Below are 16,941 nucleotides of genomic sequence, written 5' to 3'. Positions count from 1 at the left end.
GCACTGAAAACTGTAAGGATGTTTTTCTGTTCTTGGTTTTTGGTTTTTTTTTTTTTTTTGGGGGGGGGTTTAACATTTTTTTAAACTCATCTGACTGTGGATGAAGAATCCAGAGACCAGAAACTGTCTCTTTTCTCTGGCTGCTATACACCTTTGACAAAACTTTTACAGTTAACTCATCCCAAGATACAGATACACAGACAAATTAATTACCTAACACGTAGAACAATTTCTCAAGCTCTGCTCATGCATTCCTCCTTACCCTGTGATAAGCAGGAGTGTTTTCCCTGCCTCTTAGTGGAGATGGGACAGCTAACCTGTGCTAGCTGTGGGAAAGGCTCAGCATGTGTGTGAAAGCCCAAATCAGAGAGCAGCCAACTGTCTGGAAATGCGTATCCTAGTTTATATCATGGTAACTATTCCTCTCTATGTCTCCCTAGGTATCTTTGGGACCATGCTTTTTGCTGGTTCCCACTTCTTGTCCCCGTGTGGGAATCATGTGGCTGGGATTAATTTCTTGGCCAGCTGTGGAGCTGCTGGTCCGAGCCTTCCCTCCTTCCACCCACTCTCCTCTTCACCAGCACCTCATCTGTGTTGACAACCTCAGCCTCCTCTGTTTCTCCTGCGTCTGAGGCAGCTGACTTCCGTTGATTTCCTTCCCACTCAGACCACTGGCTGCCTACCTTGCCTCCCTGCAGCACACAGTGCTGATATGCCTGCTCTCCCCTGCTCCCTGCTCAGGAAGGGGGGTGGTCTCTGAGGGAGCACGGTGGATGTCCTAGCACAGCCTGAACCCTGTGCTGTGCTACTCCACTGCAGCACCTTCCCTTGTCCAACAGCTATTTTCTCTCAGAGAAGCAGCAGCCTTATCCGTGCTGTAAACCCACTGAACTAGCAATAACTGTTTTACTGTTTCACTGCCTTTGCTGTTAACAGAGAAGTGTTAAGTGTCTGTGTTATTCTTACTTGGCTACTGGCCACCCTTTCAATTTCTAGTGCATTTTTTCTTTTGATATTCAGAGCTGCTCATTTTAAAAACAGGCAGTGTATGTTATAGGCTTTGGCATAGCCTTAAATAGTACAAACACCATGACTTTTTGGGTATTCTAGCCTTTGCTAATGGACTTATTCCTTCTTTTTATTGCAGCTCATTCTTTGGAGTTTGACTCTGCCAGCTGCCAGTCAGCCCTATGCAAGTCTCTAGCCCTGACACAAATTTGTTAGATGTTGCCTACAAATGACTGAGAAAGAAAATCAAGAATGAGGGTGATGAGAGGGACATGAAGAGTGAAAGGGACAGGCAGGAGAACCTGAAGTAGGTGAGTGGCCAGGAAATTGCCTCTAACAGCAAGAGCCTCACGTGGGAGCGTAAATATTTTCTTTGACTGTTCATCTGTGCTGCCCACTGGTATTTCAGACACATCAGTGGCAATGTGGGTTTTGGGCCTACATGTGGCAAAGGCAAGCGACCTTTGAAATCAAGATGATCACCTATCTGAGGAAAACCGAGACCACTGTACTATCTGCTAATGTGAACATAGAACCATTCTGGCTAACCCAGCCTTAGAGTTGTTTGAGACTACCTGCGGGCTGCCTTCTGCTGCTTTTGAGAGTATGGCTAGTATGACAGGATTGGAAGCACCGTTGGGAACGGCTAGAATAACCCTGGTTTGTGTAGGAAAAACCTAGGTAGTTTATGACCCTTTCTGCAATGAGAAGACCTATTTGCAAGCTTATGAGAAGGAAAGAGGTTTGCAAAAGCCTGGAGGTAACTCTGGGATGGGGTGATCCCGTGGAGAAGACAGTACGTCCAGCTGTCCTTGATGCCTTGATTTCCAAGCTGTTGCTCAGGGACTCAAGGGGAGGAAGAGTTTAGATGGAAGAGGGTCTCATTGTCTCAGCAAAAGGGTAACTCCCTCTTTCATATCACAGGTAAGTCTGAAACTCCAATGACTTCCTTTTCACCTCAAAAGTGGTATTGGTTGACTATCCTGCTGTAGAGCTTGCGTGAGACAGTAGGTGGGATTGGGAGTCTCTGGTGTTTACAGCACTGTCCATTTGCCTGTGTCCTTCTCATTGTGCAGGCAGCTTGTAGCAAGCAATGACCAAGTGGGCTCTGGCAGGTTCCCATATCCCAGCAGGCTGAGTCAAACTGCCCCCAATGCTGCCATGTGGGGACTCCTGGGAGTCTTCAGTCCATCCCACTAGAAGTGGTTGGGTGAAGCAACATTAAGTTTTCATTAACCGGCCAGCTTGTGAATCATTTAGTCTCCCATTTCATTTGTGCATTAGCTGGTTGTTTAGCTGGTCTGGCAGGTAAGGAGGAAATAACTGAATAGCATTCCTCCCTTTATGCACAAAGTATTTGTTCATCTTTCTCACTCTAACATATTGCAGAGGATGACAAGCAGAACTATAATACCTCACCTAATATTGTTCATTATTAGAGGCCAATGGGATATTTTTGTTTATCCTGCTATATACAGTCTCTCAGAGGAGATAAATATTTGTTCTTATCAGTAGGCTTCACTATGAAAAATGGATATTGCTTGCAATAAGCTAAGCTTTTTGTTCTTTTGCTTCAATTTCTTGTACTTATTTAGGCCTTTGTTAATGAGACTCATATTGAGAATTTCAGTGGTGTTGAATATGCTCAGTTGCCACTATGTATGAATGTGGGTATCTCATGCTTTTAAAATTCATCCCTTAAAGAACCATGTGTGCAAACAAATGCATGCAGTGATAGTGAAAAAGAAGTATGTAAGAACTGGCTTGAGTTCTGTTCTCAAGATCTGAATGCAGTGGAAATGTTACCCTCTCTAAAATTACAGGTGTCTGGAAATCTCATGCAAGAGATCAGCTGAGTGACTTTCCTAATGTCTCCTATTCCAATATTAGATGCACTCGACTGTTGCAATGCAGCTGGAGGTGATAAATTCATGTGTCACAATGACTAATTCTTCAGCCAGAAGGACAAGGGGACTTAGGACAGAAGCATTTTTAAGCATGAGTCACCCAGATGCAGTGATGATTTTCTGTTCATGCCATGCAGGATTTACTTTCTGTTGGAAACCACAAACAAGGAAACCATAGATCCATCACTATACAAAGTAATTCTTGCCAATTCTAATGTCTATACTTTTCCAGTACCAGTTGCTCCAATATTACTGGAGTAATTCCAATGCTTTTTAATATTTGAGAAATGGTAAATTTCCAATATATTGAAATAGTCCTTATATTATTGAAATTCAATGAGTTGGACACCCAGCTTTAACAACAAAACTGAAAAACCCCTTGGTTCCACCTGGGTACTCCAACTTCATCTAATGGAAGTTGTGCAGTGAACATATTGAAAGACAAGAATATTCCCTAATACTCCCCATATCTGTCAGGATAGGAGAGGAGGAAACATTTAACTGATCCAGACCTTCAACTGATGATGATCACATTCGGACAGCTCTTGAAGTACCATGGTTATAAAGCCAGACATCATGAAATCAAAAGTCAGTTTGCTTTCTGTTAGAAACTGGACTGGAAGATTCCTCCCACAGTTGCTTTCAGGGTTGTTTGGCCCACAGACAAGACCTGTGTGGTCCAAAGCCTGATGGTTGAGTTAGTGGCCTGGCACATAGGAAATTTTGTTTCAAGTTTCTGCTTTGCCCTAAGTAGATTTGATGTTTTTCATGCCAGACCTTTACTGTGCTTCAGTCTGGATGACTTCAATTTAGGACTCCACATGCCAAATGTACCACAACTGTCAGGGTATGGAGCATTTGTCTTGAAATGGAAATATTTCCATTAAAAGCCAGCACTGCTGACAAAGCAACATACTTAGATGAAACGATGTTCACTGATGAAGGTAATTTCTTAGAGTGACTTCCTTGAGAATAGAGCCATTCTAGTCCTGGTGATAGCTGAAATACAAGTGCATTTCGGTCATGCCCTTTGTCCTTGTGGAAGCTAGAAAGAGACAGTGAAGACCCAGTGGGAAGACCTCTTGATCTCTGAGATCATTTGTGGCCCAGGATAATTTTCAAGGGGAGAAGCAGCAAGCAGCTGCAAAGTCAAGTGATCATCTGCCCCTTTGTCCAGTGCATTAACACAGTCCTTACTTTGCACAAAAGACCATGTCACTTCTTATAGTTGTGCAGACTGGCCAACCTGCTATAGGTGTCCTACTGAAGTGGTAGATAGATCAATAGGAAGCCAAGATATTTTGTGGTGAAATTCCTTAGTATGAATTGTCTGTCCTAAGAATAAACCATCTCTGGACAGATCTTGAAGTCCTCTCTCAGTCTGTTTTTGTTCAGTTTTTAGTGTGGCAAAACTGTTGAAGCCAAGATATTTTTCTTCTCTCAGTGGAAAATAGCAGTGATGTCAGGATTTGGCCTGGTAAAATAATGATAATTTTCAGCATTTTACAAGCCCTGTTTATAATATGATCTCAATCTATTTAAAAGATATTAATCAGGCTTTAATACCTGTGTGTGAACTGTATGGCAAGTAGATGTTTATGCAAGCTAAGGCAGAAGGAAGCTAAAGACTGCATCTGTAGTCATGTCATATGCTGACAACCTTTCAGTCACTTTTGCCAGTGGTTGGCCTATTGGCTTCAACTGACTCTCCTCAATACCGATGAGCCAAGGAAGAAAACACGAAGAGAGGTATAACTATATAATATTTAAATATTTTTATATAGAGTGGTGGCTCAGCACATCCATGTGCAGATGGGTTTTAGAGACAAATGCAGTGATTCAAAGGGCCAATTTTAACTTTGTTAAAAGCAGCTAAATGATGCCCCTGCCCTACACTAAACTATGCTCTGATCAAAGAGGGTGGGTGCCACGTACTTGTGGTTTTACAACTTTCAAATAAATATTGCTCAACCTCATAAAAAAATGAGCATGAGAACAGTGGGTAGTTTTTTTTCCTTTTTTTGTTTGTTTGTTTATGTATTTATTTCCAATATGCTTTACAGGTAAAGGGGTCATTACTGCTTCTCCTTCTCAGAGTGTCTGCAGAGCATTCAGCTGTGAATATCACTTGACCTCAAATCCAGTTAATTTAGGTTGGCACACTCAATTGCAAAATGTTTTATGGGCTGGCAGATAAAGCACCCTGGCAGATCTGCCGTGGAGCTGCAAAGCTGAAACTTTTTTGAATTCAACACTGTCATTTTTAAATAACAGTGCAATTGCAAAACAAATTGGCAGGTACTTATGAACTGAATACTGCCCGGGGCTCTGTCTTTTCATTTTGCTGACCAGTGTGCCTGGTCTTCAATTTAGAAAAGAACCTGGTATTTAAAAAGCACTGGTGAAACCTTGTAATGCAGAGCTAACCACGTTGTTCATGGAGAGGGAGATGCTTGCTCTGACTTATTGATCCTTACAGGCTGGTTATCTTCATGGTAGAGGGCAATGTTTAAAGGTAAAAGTACTCCAAATTGTTCCTATGCGAAGCTTTAAGGAATTTTTAAATATTAAATTAGAAGGGCCTTGTTGGGTCACTGTGCCCCAGTGCTCTGCTGTCTTGAGCAACCACCTCATCTGATCTCTTTCCTGGACAGCAGATTGCATCAAATACCCGTCTTTGCTGAAGCTCATTTGTGAAGCTCCAGCTTTTGCTGCGTGGCTTTGCAAAAGTCCTTCCTGCTTTATCTATACATTTGCGTTGCTGTCTCCATAAGCATTGTAACCAGAGGTTGAACAGGATGCATAAAACAAGTAGAGACGTTCAAGTTATCTCACAAAATTCCTGCATCACCACTGCATGAAGCCCTTAGATTGTCATTCTTCTATCAGCCAGCCTATGAGTGGAATAGTTTATCTGCCCATAAGCCAAAGTGATGTGTAATGATACAACTCAAATGCCAAAAATAAAGTGCTGTATTTGGAACATTGCATTATATGGGCTTTGATGACCCTAATGGAGAATACAGCTTTCATAGGCTGGGATCTTCAGCTGGTTATGCTGTAGGATAGGCATAATCCAAGAACTGCCAATAATAAAGTCTTTGAAGACATATCAGTTACCATAAAATATAATGACCCAGATGTGGACCTACTAGAAGAAGGAACACCTCAAAATTATGTAATTCTCCAGTCTTTAGTCCTGAGTGACATTCACACACCTTATGGTCATGTGTCGCATGGTATAAGCCTGAAACTGTGCCCTGTTTAGTGGGCATCCTCTGTTCACACAATTTACTTGGCAATGCGGCCACAGAACTGAGGGTGCCTTACAAACTGTGTGAGCATCCCCAGTCACAGGATGTTGTGAGTTACACCACTGAGATGTGAAATTGAGGTTGGGGATAAGATCACTATATGTATATGTTACGAATTTCCACTTACCTGTGAGCTCTCCAGAACTTAGCATTCACTGTGGCCATGATAAATCCTCTTGTGGATTCTTTGAGGATTATATTTTTGACTGCTTAGGTAATGTAGGTACCTCTGCAAGGGATGTCTGCCCAGGAAATTTACCAACACCTATATTTCCTAGTTAATGCTGCGATAAAAGCTGTTGTAGTCTTTGGGCCACTGGTGTTATAAGTGATCTATTTCTGAACGTTGCCTGGAATCTCGAGTCTGTCACCCTGCTCAACAAAGATGGGAGCATAAGGATATTTTCCTCAAAAAGAGTTTCAAATAAGGCACCAGGTACTCTAACCCAGGACAAAAGAGGCAAGGATAACACAAAGGACTATCCTCGCCTCTTCTGTATTAACTAAGGGCAGCAAAAAAACATTTGGAAAATTGTGTGAGAGTTTCCTCTTCCCAATTCATAGCATGTCTACAAACTGTGGAGAGTCCAGTCAGAGTATAGGAGTCTTCAGAGTGTTTGAACGTCTCCAGTACTACCTGATGATATGTGTATTTATTCCTAAAACCATACGGGGTAAAATACTTACCTTCGTTGTTCTAAAAAATAAACCATTGTGTATTCAACTTGAGTGAATATGTGTTCAAGCCTACTGATTTTTCAGAAGGGCTTTGCTCATTCTAAAAGTCAATTGCATTCAAAATACATTAAAATGCATTAAATGCATTTAAAATACAAGTTGAAACAGGTAGAATCATTAGTTCCTCTTCCAGAAAAATGCCCTCTGTAGCTGTGGGAAAAGGAACTGGACTTGAAAGCAGAAAAATAAACAGTTTCCTGACATAAAAACCTATGTGAATAGGGGATATACCAGAAAAAAAAAGATGCTAGTCATTGTGTTTCAGCAGGACAGAAGTGTTTGTGAGAATATTCGTGCAATAATTTTATAACGAAGTGTGTAGGATGTTGAGGGTTTAGTCACCTGGTGTGTACTTGTCATTTTGCCAGCACTGAAAGAAATGCCTAGATATACTTCTTCTCTAATTCAGTTATGTTGGTCCTTGTAATCATGAAAGTTCACGCACTGTGTTATGACTGTAAGAAAAGTTAAGGAACCCATTGCTTTTTAGGGCAAAATCTTTTGTTTCATGGCTTTCTCAGAAATGCCAACCATCTAGCATTGGGTGAGTCTTTTGGTCAGTTGTCTCTGCACATTGACCAGTTCAGCTGATTTATGACCACATGAACTCTTTCAGAAATTTCTGGATAAGTGCCTTAAAAGTTCTAAAACAATCTTGGAGGTTTTGAGTCCCTCTTGTTCTCCTCTAGGGAAGGGAAGTTTGTATAAATGTGGTTATTCTGGGAAAGTCTATGGTTTTTATTTCTCTCCCAAGGGGGTAGAGATGTCTTCCAAACCTAGTATTGAGAAAAAGGGCCAAAATACTACCTCAGGAAAGAGGATACAGCTTGGGAGGTTGGACTGCATTTTCTGTTTCCAAAGCTTTTTGAGGGAGAAGATATGAAACTGTGAAAATCTGGAACTCTGTTGCCTGGACAATTTCTTTCTTTCACAGAGATCTTTCTTGCAAGTGAAATAATAGAAGCTAGTGAAATCATTTCAGTGCACCCACACTGAGTGAGTGGAAGAGGTATGTTAAAATTAAATGTATTATTTGGAAGCTTCACTGGATGCTTCTTGCTTTCCTGGGGGGAGGAAGGACGTAGCATTGTTTGATCCTACTTTTTCTTTTCCCCTGAATTGGACTCAATGAGATTTATCAACCACTTCTTTCCAAGCAGTGTGCTAACACATATTCCAAACCAGTTCTGTTCTGCGGGCAGGCTGGTGCTTGCTTGCAGTTAGGATACAGAAGTGTTCCACAGGTCTCACTTTTGGGGCTCTTTGCACACTACTCTTTTTTTTCTAGCAAACCTCTCTTGTGCATCTCATGCATCAGGCATATCAGCACACATCAGAAGTCTTGTTTTTACAAGCATCTCCATCAAAAGCTTGATACCATAGGCATTCATTGCTTTCCTCATCTGGTACAGTGTGAAGCTCTTCAGAAGTCTCAGGTTTGCAGCCAGGTAGTTCTCCTGCCTTGGCTTACTGAGCAACGAAACCATTGCTTTCCTCTGCTTTGAAAATAGGAGTCAAAATGTCCTTGTGGCTGCTTCCCTAACAGGCTTAAACTATGTCATACTGTAAAGAACGCTTTCTTTATTGATGCTCTGAGTGTGATACCAAGTGATGCACTGAAAAAGAGTAAGACTACTTGTGCTATTGAGAGCATTTCTTAAAAAGGTAATAATTTTGCTGCTCTAAGGCTACGGTCACAATGCGGAGACATGGACTATGCTGTAAACAGGGGATCAGATTGCTCTAATGGAATCTTGTTTATAGCTTGGCTGCAGATAAAGAAAGTGAGAAACATAAGAAAAGTAACAAATACCCACTTAGTACATTGTTGTTGCTGAGCCTGACACACTTAGCTGTAAGTTCTGTCAGTGGTTTCCTTCTGACTGGATCATGCAAAAGCAACTAAGACACTAAGTAGGTGGAGGTATTAGCCTCATACAGTCTTAATGCTTGAAGAAAATTGTATGGCCTGTGTACTGCAGGGTAAGTGATCCTGATCTTTTCTTCCATTCGTAAAATTCAACTCACTGACCTTCTCAAATACATGACTCATCTATTGCCAGGAAGGTGAAAGTCCAACTATTAATGAGTTGTTTTATTGTATACAGCCTTCAAAGCCAGGCCTCTGCAGCCAGTTCAGCTGAACACTTTGGACCTCTTCCCATCACTTGATTCTAATCATGGGTCTGCACCTGGTCCAGCTTTCTGTTTGGGACAATATGTTAAAAAGCCATTGTTGCACTGTTGTTTTTTTTTTTTTTTTTAATTGACTTGTTCTTCCCCTCTGAGTTAAATGACTGCTTTATAGGATGAGAAATGAACAACATCAATGGAATGACTTGTGGGGGAGAGCCAGAGGCACGACTCATATTCAGGAGAAAGGGGGAGTATCCAGCTGTATCCTGCTTGCGTACTTTGATGTCTTTGGCTGAGAGAGTGATGTGTGATTCAGACCACCTACTCTCCAGGCCCTGGCTCCCTAGGTGGTCGAAGGGGAGAAGAAATCATGAACCTGGCACAACACACCTGTAACGTGCCTCATTCATCCTTCCTCACAGACTGTACAGGGAGCAGTCCTGGGCACTATGTGGTTTCATGTGTTTGCCCCTTTCTTGATTTTAAACGCTGATCTTAAATGCATCCACCTGAGTCACCATAGGATGCAGTTTGAGTGCACCTTGCCATGAATGTGCTGTGTTTGTGTTTGCCTCACAATTTCAGAACAGGACAAGATGATATTGTGTTTGCTTTACCTACAAGCATTAAGTAGTGTCAGGGCGATCTCCACCTGGACTGGAGGGACCAGCTCTGGAGATGAATGTGCCTAAGGTAAATCCAGGCAGCACTTTGACTTCCTGGATGCTGTGTTAGTGTTTTTCATGTTGTTTTGTTTTAAACTCTCCTTGATTTTTTTCAAATGGGGAAGGCATTGGAAGTCATAGGGGGACTGAGAAAGTACCTTGGAGGTGATCCTCACACTCTATTCCCCAACCTTGGAGGTAATGGGGACTTAGATCTCCGTTGTAGTCATATCTCTGTACTTGCAAGTGAAGTGAGTGACTAAAAAAAATGCTATAACAACTGTGGGCATGAAGGAAACCCATAGTCAGAGACAGTTTATCTGCTAGGGCTTGCCCAGCTGCTGGTTAACATCCATATTGCATCTGGCTTTTCACAGTACATCTGTTTAGCATAAATAACTTTTTTTTTTTATTGGTGTTCTATGGTATATCCAAACAATGAACAGAAGAAAAAAGACAAATTGTAAATAAATTTTACAATGTCACTAAAAGCATTCACATTAAGGGAAACGATTTTGAGTGAATGCCAGTTCTTAATCAATTGCTATTATTCTGGTGTTTTTGCGAAGACCACAAGGAAAAAAAGAAGTAAAAATGAGAAACGATTGAAAAATGGAAACACTGAATGTCACTGCTCAATCACTCCTTTTTAATAATAAATACTTCCAGGATGTTCTAGCAAATGAGGTGCCAAGATCCCTTTTTTCTTTTGGTGTCTATCTGAAAACCAGTGGCATAAAAAAAGACCATGAGTAGGCTGGATGAGATTCCTTTCCTGAATGCTCCCTGGGCAGCTGTGTTTAAACCCATATTACCAGCCCTGATTCTGAGCAGTCTTTCTGGCACCATGGGGCTCTCCTGCTCAGTCCAGTGGTCTGCAGAGGTGCACTTGACTCTGAACACGCAAGTTCAGCTCTTGTAAGCTGGAGAGCCCTGTGGCCATTGCCCAGGCACTGCATCATGCTAAGGACCAGCAACACTTCTTAAGAGAGCAGGTTTTGTGAAGAAGGATGCTAAGAGTCTTAATTCGCTGTTACTGATGCCTTGTTTGGCGTAATTTCTCAGAAATAGGACATCATAATCCACTTAAGCAAGAACTCCGGTCAATCACCCAAATCTCACCCTGGAGCTAAAACTCACCCTATCTGAAAAGTTACCTCCTGGGTAATGCTAGTTTAACTCTCTAGGACTGTGTGGACTTGGCAAGGAAATTTCTAAATCTCTATATCAATGGGGCTTCATGGAAAACCATAACCGTGGACTGCACATTGCACAGTGAGAATAAACTTTTCCCACTGAATTTCTGTAATTCAGCATCATGAAGACAGGGGTTCACATTTCAGGCTCCCAGAAAATCCATTTTTTAAAATTTTTTTTTGTGATCAGTCTATTTTGTCTGTGTCTTTTACAGCCCCTATCTGTTTCACTCAATTAATTTCTGTCTGCAGGGGTTTTGGGAAAGCTGCTTCCTTTGTCTCTTTTTTCCACACCTAGAGGAGTCCTCTACTCATAAAAAAACCCTAGCACCATAGATGTCAGATACGTAATGTGTGCCTGTCCTGCAAGTCTTGCATTAGAAATATGGACACCCCACCTGGTGTTGGAAAGTCAAATGTTAGGCTGACCATGAGAGAGACTGATTGAACGTAATGGCCAACAGACAGGCAGCAGCAGGGATGTACTGGAAATAATGCCAGAGGATGGGGTTCTCAAACCACAGTGGTACCATTGTTTGCCCTTCAAAGGTTTGCAAGGCTTACAGATACATTAATCACAACAGGTACTTCTTCTCTGTGGGGAATGATTCCTTGGGCATCATGGTCATGCTCCTGCATGGTTGTGTGGATGGCATTATGGTCTGGAGACATCATAGACCTACAAACCAGGAGAAGCTGGGCTGCATTCCAGTGACATAGGCAACTAGTAGCTTGGGACAGGCTGGGGAGGACCTTGCCAACCTCTCTCTTTCTGACATGATATTTAGAGCTGTACCCAGAAAGTCTGGGGTTTGTGCAGAAAAGGAAGGTTTGCCAACAGCAAGAGGTCTTATTCTCCAGGATCATGTAGAAATGAACACATGTGGTCATGATCTGCTCATGATCGGCCTCCCCTGTTGTAACCACCATGGTCTACCAGACAGAGAAGTGGGCCCAGGACCTGAACAAGCCCTTTCACCTTTTTGTATGCTCCAGAAAGTGCCTTTATAATGAAATAAGGCAAGAGCTCAGTGAGCCCGAGGGAATCAGAGATGCCATATGTGCTCATATGCTCTCTTCGTGGGACAATTGTAATGAGTAATTGACTGTTAATTATATGTGCTGCTTTGTGGTGAAACATCATGGTACTCTGATAAGGACCAAGAACTGAAAGTTTCTGTTTTGCTTATTTTTTAAAAACTTTTGGTATGGGGCATTTTGTGTCTGATTAATTTAATGTATTGTCTTGCATGAGTGTTGATTTACTTGCTGAACTCAAGATCAATTTTAATGAAGCTCTTAGTGCGTGCTGGTTTGGGGACACAGGGTGCCATATTATTGGTTTGTCTAGATTGCTCACTGTTTTGTTTGACTTCAATAAGAAAACTTCTGGCATAGTGACAGCTTCTTACTTCCCTACAATTGAGGAGACAACAACAGAGCTTAAACAGACAACAAACTTTATTGAACTCACATGTAGATACATAACAAGCAGAAACGTTAAAGCAAGCTAGTCTGACCTATGGGCCAATAGCAACAAAAAGTATATTCCCAAACCAAGTGCAATCAGAAAAACAGCAACTGCAGCTGCAGGGCAAGGCTGTAAATTAAGATGGAAAAAAAATGCAGACATCACCAAAGATACTAATATCTGCTCTGTTCTTTGCCACCGCTTTTCCCTACACCCTTTCTCTTTTCCTGCATCTGAGGCAGGACGCTACAGTCATAAATGTCTTCTTGTGAGAAGGATGGTGCAGGGTCTGAGAGTGCAGGGAAATGCTTCATGGAGCTCCATGTTACAAGGGCATAGAGCTAAGATGCTGCTGGATTTCCAGTGTGCAGCCAGACACACCTCTTCACGATGCTAGGACCTTTCCAAATATTGAGAGTTTACTGCGTAGCTGCTCAAACCTGACGGGCTTGCAATAGCATTGCAACCATGACTACCTGTATTGATACAGCTGAGACTCTGGTGTTTGTGTTTTTTCCTCTTCATCAGGATGGCTGTGCCCCCTGGTTGAGCAGCTGCATTTTTGGAAGAACATCCTGCTTGGACAAAGCAGAGTTAATTAGGACTTTTGGAGGTGGTAGTGGTTATGCTGGGAGCAGACCAAGGGGAATATTTGCTTTCCAATTCCAAACAGGAAACTATAAGCAGATCCAGCTTACAGTGATTGTGGTTTGGGAGGACGTGCAGAGATGTGGGAGCAGGAAGATGCAGGAATGTTGGTGGAGGGCTTTTCTACCCTTGAAATGCATGGCTGTGGTTAGCCCCTCTTAGCAGCAAGGTATATCATACTCTCCGTGCCCGGGGCTGGAGAGCACCTGTGAGCTGCTTTCACCTTGGGAAATGGCCTTTGGGCCTTCCAGGACAGACGAGTGGGTGGTGTTGGCAAGAACGTGAGCATCAGTTCTTTCTCATTCGTTAGAGAAAGAACACACTAACTTGTCATGCTCTTTTTAATTTGATTTTGTATGACAAACAAGCCCAACTGTTTAATGTCCTGTGCATAAAATATAGAAAGCAATTATTATGTTGTTTGAGGGGGGGAAAGCCATTTGCTTTGCTTCTGTAAGCAAAACATGAATTGGCACTTACGGGGTCCAAAGTACCATAGAATTTTCTACAGTATCAGCTTCCAGAATACTGATGTTTCTTTTCCAGAGAGATTCAATAGCAGGACAAGACAAAAGGATACGCAGCAGGGCTGAAAGGTCCTTCCTCTCCTGAGTAGTCCCCATCAAGCCAATGGGTAAATGTCTGCAGAAGAGGACCACACTGAAGTTCTGTTGGTAGGTGAACAGGAATGTCTGCCAAACATGGCACCCCATTCAATCTGTTTTCAATGATTTAATACTGAGCTAAAAAATGTGAATCCAGGCAGGAACTTGGCCTTTAAATTATACACTTGAGATGGCTGTGCCTTTTTTTTTAAAAAAAAAATACAATTTAAGAAATGATAATCCTGAGGGATGTGAAAAGAGTTAGGGCATGGAGACAACATGAAAACAGAGTCCTTTCATATGCTGCTTGACATTTCAGTAATTGTTCAAGCAGCATTTCTGACTTCTTTTAAATGTAGATTTTTCTTAGCCAAGTTTGCACAAGAGAAGACTGAAGTTTGATCTTTTTGATATATACAGTCTTGGTGTAGAGATAGCTCATTCCTGCACATTTGTGCTGATACCAGTGTACACAGATATACACCTGGCTTTAAGCCTAGGAGATAGTAGCATTGGAAAAGTTGCAGATGATGCAGTAACTAAGGCATTTGGCTATGTCATAGACTCAACTGATCTTGAATGAGGGAGATATAAATAGAGATATAAAATTAAAGCAGAGTTTACATCAGATATTTACAAACTATAGAGTATATACATAGCATATATAAAATTAAAAATAAGTGTGTCTAAGAGTGTTTCTAGTAAAACTCTCCTTCATGATTAACAAGATCAGCAAGAAACTGGTACAAATTTTCTTCTTAATCAAAAGTCCTAGGAAATAATGATTAATGTAATAAATACATATTAATAGTGGAAAACTGACTTGGGCATCAGGGCATTAATCTCGGCCTCAGAAATTCCCTTATCATTTCCTTGCACTGTTAGACTCTTCTTGACTGACTGCTGGTAGTATTAATTCAGTATCCAGGTATCTATTTGACTGTTGTCAAAATCAATGGTAGGTAATGTTTGAGGATGCTGCCAGGGAGCACTGGAGTGAATAATATTCAACTGGTTCCAGCCCTGTTCAATGTCTTTATCAATGACCTGGATGAAGGCATTGAGTGCACCCTCAGCAAGTTTGCAGATGACACTAAGCTGAGTGGAAGCGTGGATCTGATGGAGGGTAGGGAGGCTCTGCAAAGGGATCTGAACAGGCTGGACCACTGGGCTGAGACCAATAGCATGAGGTTCAACAAGGCCAAATGCCAGGTCCTGCACTTGGGGCATAACAACCCTATGCAGTGCTACAGACTGGGGGAAGAGTGGCTGGAGAGCTGTACAGAGGAGAAGGACCTGGGGATGTTGGTTGACAGCCAACTGAACATGAGCCAGCAGTGGCCCAGGTGGCCAAGAAGGCCAATGGCATCTTGGCTTGTATTAGAAACAGTGTGACCAGCAGGTCCAGGGAGGTTATTCTCCCTCTGTACTCGGCACTGGTGAGACCGCACCTTGAGTACTGTGTTCAGTTCTGGGCCACTCACCACAAGAAGGATGTTGAGGCTCTGGAGCATGTCCAGAGAAGAGCAATGAAGCTGGTGAGGGGGCTGGAGAACAAGTCTTAAGAGGACCGTCTGAGAGAGCTGGGGTTGTTTAAGCTGGAGAAGAGGAGGCTGAGGGGAGACCTTATTACTCTCTACAACTACCTGAAAGAAGGTTGTGGAGAGGAGGGAGCTGGCCTCTTTTCCCAAGTGACAGGGGACAGGACAAGGGGGAATGGCCTGAAGCTCTGCCAGGGGATGTTCAAGCTTGATATCAGAAAAAAATTCTTCATGGCAAGGGTCATCGGGCACTGGAACAGGCTGCTCAGGGAAGTGGTTGAGTCGCCTTCCCTGGAGGTGTTTAAGGAAAGGGTGGATGAAGTGCTTAGGGACATGGTTTAAGGGAGTGTTAGGAATGGTTGGACTCGATGATCCAGTGGGTCCTTTCCAACCTGGTGATTCTATGATTCCTTGCTGTCAGGCACAGAGCGGATGTTGAGGTATCTCCAGAGTAATGTTGATAGCTCCAGTATTGATCAGTGGTTCTGGGACCATGTTCAAAACACAGAGCATGAAAAACATCTAGAGTGGCAATGCAGATGTCCTACTCATGTCCTGCTCAGCTGCTCAGACAGAAGCACTCATCTCTGTTCCTCAGAGTTCATTTGCTTTCAAGGCCATCTCCCAGCACCATCTAATTGTACCCAGGCTCTCTGTGAAGAGCCTGCATGCCCAGGCACTGGGGTCACAGCAGGAGGGAGCCCACAAGCTGTCAGAGCCTCTCAGGGCTAAATGTGACCACAAGGCGTGGCAAAATGCCAGGGTTTTGCCATATAAGCAGCATGCATGCACTGCATTGACTGTTCCTAGTGGCTTTCTCCTTTCCTCCACACTGGATAGCCCATTTATCTTGGAGGCTATGGCTTCGAGTAGCCCTCCCGAAGGTCCTACCAGTGAGCTGGTTGGTCAAAGCCATTTACAAGAGTCACATTGTCTGATTCTGCTCCTTTGCTTTAGCTCCAAGGCTATTCTTCTTATCTGATTACAGTCCCCCAGTTGTGTAGTATATGCCGCATATAACTTCAGAGAACATAAATAATTTGCTTTGTTGAAAAGCAACCCATTGCCTCTCCTTCTTTCAATCTGTGCTTGCTTGCAGTGCCCTCCTTGCCCTTTGGTGCTTTCTGCTCTCTCGGCATGATGATGTGTCTTAATTTCTAGCCCACTTTATGGCCCACTGATAATTCTCCCACCAGTGCACCAGCAAAACACTAGAGAAAAGTGCAAGACTCGTAATTCAGGGCTGTGACACAGTGGTATGCTAGGAGGGCATGCTTAGATCACTGCGTGCCAGCACGCTGCTAGCAGCTGTTCACCATCTACTGAAAGAAAGTAGTCCTGCCGGCATTCAGCTGTGCTGCTAGTGCTTTAAGACAAGGGTATTGTTACAAAACGGTGGTTTGCAGAGTTTAGTCACAGGAACAGTGGCAAGCTTCGCTGGGCTTTGGATCAGGCCCTTAGCAAAAAACAATGGTTATAGTAGACATCTGCCCTTAGGCTCAGCTTCCTGACCTGCTCACCTGTCTGGTTTTAATACAGGATGTACATTTCCTCATGCTTGGAGAGCCGATAGCCATGGTTCAGCTATCCCCAGTCCTGTGATCCAGTCACATTGTAGCCATTGCTAATGGGAAAACTCACTCATTCAGTCCCTCTGGGCATCTGCCTTGGATGCTACCCACGTGAGCTTGAAACATCAGTGGGGTTTGTTT

At 42.8% G+C, this 16,941-nt stretch overlaps 1 protein-coding gene across 1 annotated transcript in view; it reads left to right on the top strand.

Moving 5' to 3' along the window:
* Positions 1-16,941, top strand: part of KCNE2 (potassium voltage-gated channel subfamily E regulatory subunit 2) — a 109,662-nt gene that overhangs the window by 37,764 nt on the left and 54,957 nt on the right. Inside the window, exons 6-7 of the mRNA XM_054059559.1 lie at positions 1,148-1,932; positions 13,630-13,757. The gene's annotated coding sequence lies outside the window, so the exon portion shown is untranslated. The remainder of the gene's footprint in view (positions 1-1,147; positions 1,933-13,629; positions 13,758-16,941) is intronic.

The sequence above is a fragment of the Cuculus canorus genome, chromosome 1 (assembly GCF_017976375.1).
Source record: "Cuculus canorus isolate bCucCan1 chromosome 1, bCucCan1.pri, whole genome shotgun sequence".
Taxonomy (NCBI): Eukaryota; Metazoa; Chordata; class Aves; order Cuculiformes; family Cuculidae; genus Cuculus; species Cuculus canorus.
The sequence above is the reverse complement of the archived record's forward strand: the minus strand, read 5'-3'. Positions and strand labels throughout refer to the sequence as shown.